General features: G+C 58.1%; 1 pseudogene; it reads left to right on the forward strand.

The window, feature by feature from the left end:
- LOC120907024 overlaps positions 1–3362 on the forward strand; it is an 8858-nt pseudogene extending 5496 nt beyond the window's left edge.
- Positions 3363–3566: the final 204 nt, after the last annotated feature.

Below are 3566 nucleotides of genomic sequence, written 5' to 3' on the forward strand. Positions count from 1 at the left end.
TTATCCCGGCCGTTCGTTCGCCCAAACGACATGGCGGTGCGGCCGGCCTCAACAACGCGCTGAATGGCGCTCACTGTCGATCGTCCTCGACGAAATCCGAACTGCCGGTCCGACAGTCGGGGTGAAGACGGCTCCTCGAGATGGTCGTTGAGGCGGTTCAGTATGAGGCGCTCCAATACCTTCCCCAGAGCGTCGAGCATGCAAAGGGGTCGGTACGAACTGCTCTCTCCCGGAGGCTTCCCCTGCTTCGGCAGCAACACCAGTCTTTGCCTCTTCCACTGTGCCGGGAACGTAGCGCGGTTGAGGCAATCCTGGTACAGGACCCGGAAGACCTCCGGGAACATGGTGATTGCCGTCTTCACCGCCGCATTCGGGATGCCATCGAGCCCTGGTGCTTTGCGGCTCGCCATCTGACTCGCGATTAGCAGCAGCTCGTCGTCAGTAACAGGTGCTACACCCGCCGCAGTTGTTGCTCCCTCGTCGTTTCCCGCGTTGCTCTGCTGCGACCAGTCACAGGGCGGATGCTCAGGGAAGAGGTCGGACACAATGCGTTCGAGGACGACCCGGTCCGCTTCTGAAGGCGTCCGACTGCCCCGGAGCCGGGACATGACGACCCGATATCCTGCCCCGAACGCATTCTCTTCTGCAATTTCGATCAGCTCCTGGAACAAGTTCCGCTTGCTAGCTCGAATTGCTCGACTGAGCTCCGCCCTTGCTGTCCTGTGCTCAGCTGCTGCTATGCTGCGCTCCTCCAAATCAGCCGTCCGCAGCATCCGGTCACGGGCAACCTCGCAGTTGTTCCTCAGGCGAGCCAGGAGGGGAGACCACCAAAATGTGTTACGATGCGGGTCTTGGTGCAGTCGGGTAACCCGCTGCATTGTCTCATCGCAGGCCTTCAACATGGCTGCGATCATACCCTCCTGGGTCGATGCGCGTTGGACAAAGTCCGCAGCGAACAGCGCCTCGAGGAATGATGTAGCAGAAAACTGCGAGGTCTTCCATCTACGGCCAGCGTGACGCACACGCCTCTGGCTAGCGGAAGCACCCTGCCGCGACGACGGTTGCCGCTGATGTTGCTGCTGCTGCTGTTGCGATGGCTGCTGCTGCTGCTGCTGAAGTGACTGCTGCTGCTGCGCAGAGGACTGTTGCGCTGGCTGCTGCTGGTCCTGCAGTTGCTCGGGCGATGCTGGTGTTCCTCCCACGGTGTAGAGGACATAGCGGTGGTCTGATGCGGTGTAGCGTGTACTCACGATCCACGTATCTGGGCGAGCAATCGACGAGCTTGCGAACGCCAAGTCAATTATGCTCGGGAGAGCCACCCCGTTGCCGTCGAACGTGAATTCTCGACCTTGGTTTATCACGCTCAAGCCAAGCTGCTCCACCATAGCGTGCAGCTCTTCCCCGCGGTTGCAAGTCTCGGATTGCCCCACTCCTCATGTCTGGCGTTAAAATCGCCGGCGACGACGACTTGAGGGTGGAGAAGGCTTCGAGTTCTATGGCTTCAATGAAGCGCTCGAACTCGGCGAGGCTGAGGCTTGGTGGAGCATAGCAGCTTATGAAGGTCACTCCGCCAATCTGCGCTGCTACCAGCCCCGAGCTTCGCTGCACCACACGCGCTGAATTGGTAGCTCACCGACAGCTACCACCGCTACCGTCCGGCAGCTGCTGAATGCCCACCGGCCGTTATTCTCTGGTGGACGCAGAACATCAGAGAGGATGAGCACGTCTGCTTTCTCCTCTCTGGCAGCTTGTAGCACCAGATTCTGGGCATCACGGCCATGGCCCAGATTCGCCTGCAAGACTTTTAGGACCGGAAGCATCGCTGAGCCGAACGAGCACATTCGCTGTGTCCTATGTGGTGAGCGCCACCACACAGTGCACACTTCGCCTCATTTTGGCAGGATCGTGCTTTGTGTCCGTCTAGTCCGCAACGGATGCACATATTCTGCCGATCTGCAGTGGAACGGCAGTTCGACGCAATGTGGCCCATCTCCAGACAGCGGAAGCATCGCTGACGCTCTGGAGGGTTGGTGGAGCTGCACGTACCTTGCTAACGCAGTCGCACAGGAATAGTTTGGCTCCTTCCAACTGACGAGCTGATTTCGCTGGTAGCCGGATTCGTGCTCGCTTCGACCCATCTGGAAGTTCCCAAATGCTGGTGGAAACTACTCCAGCACTTGCGCCAATCTTCTCATCGAGGGCAGCAATGATGTCCTCCTCCGCAGCGAGGGGATCGATGTCGGATACGAGCAGCTCACCCATTTCGGTGACAAGCCGACTTACGCCTGCGTCACCGATAATCTTGCGGACGCCATCAAGCATAAGTGGGGCATTTGCCGTCTTGCTTAGTTCCATGCGTAGCAGTCTGGCATGGGTTCGGCGACCCTGCTTGATATGCCCTTTCATGACACAGTAGGCCGGGTCGAGACGGATGGCTTTGCGCACCTTGTCGTAAATGCCATCCCAGGTTTCGCCTTCGCTGGGTGACACCTCGATGATGTCAGGCCTCGGCTTTCGCTTACGCTGTAGCTGCTGCTGCTGCTGCATACGCTCCTGCTGTTGCTGCTGCGAGCCAGCGACCGCCTGTCGCTGTGGCTGACGTTGCTGCTGCTGTTGATGCTGCGCGATACCGACTGCCTGTCGCTGTAGCTGACGCTGCTGCTGCTGCTGTTGCGGCTGCTGCTGGGAGCGTGGCTTACCCGTAGCTTTGCACAGGGATAACTGGCTTGTGGCCGCCAAGCGTTCATAGCGACGTGGCTTTTTGATCCTTCGATGTCGGCTCTTCCTATCATTGTGAAGCAAAATTCACCAAGCGTAGGATTGTTCACCCTTTCAAGGGAACGTGAGCTGGGTTTAGACCGTCGTGAGACAGGTTAGTTTTACCCTACTGGTGTGTGCTTATAGTCGCTATCTTAACGGAATTCCTGTGCAGTACGAGAGGAACCACAGGTACGGACCACTGGCTCAATACTAGTCCGACCGGACTTTGGTATGACGCTACGTCCGCTGGATTATGCCTGAACGCCTCTAAGGTCGTAGCCAATCCGAGCTGATAGCGCTTCTCAAACCCATTAGGTGTTCGGAAGCTAGCGGGCCTAACAACCCTCTGAGATCCGTTGGAGTCTGCGTCTGCAGCCCGGCGTCTCATCCCGCTATACCTAGGCCGCAATGAGTGGAGTTCGCTGCACGTGTTAGTACCGTAACTGGGAACGCCGTTGGCTTGAGCTCTGCCCAACGTGGATATACCTAGTTTCGACACCTATCAACCGCCCGCAAACGACGGGACTTCAGGCTGGGAGCTGCGAGTTGTAGAGATGCGTTCGCATCGATCCTCTCAGGCGACCCATGCTTGGTGGTTTGTCCGTGTGCCCCTTCCTCGATGTGCGCAAGCTCGTCTTGGTCTGGGGACCACGTCGACACAGGGGGATACTCTTGTGAGAGCATGAGTGTACTAAGTTGAGTGTAGCAAGGGAACGCGTGCCCCTTCCTCGTTGGCGTAACTAACCATCTTGGTCTGGGGACCGTGGTACCGTGCTCTGGTGAAGCTTGGTGCGTGCTCCTTCCTT

The sequence above is a fragment of the Anopheles arabiensis genome (assembly GCF_016920715.1).
Source record: "Anopheles arabiensis isolate DONGOLA chromosome X unlocalized genomic scaffold, AaraD3 X_pericentromeric_contig0001, whole genome shotgun sequence".
NCBI lineage: Eukaryota > Metazoa > Arthropoda > Insecta > Diptera > Culicidae > Anopheles > Anopheles arabiensis.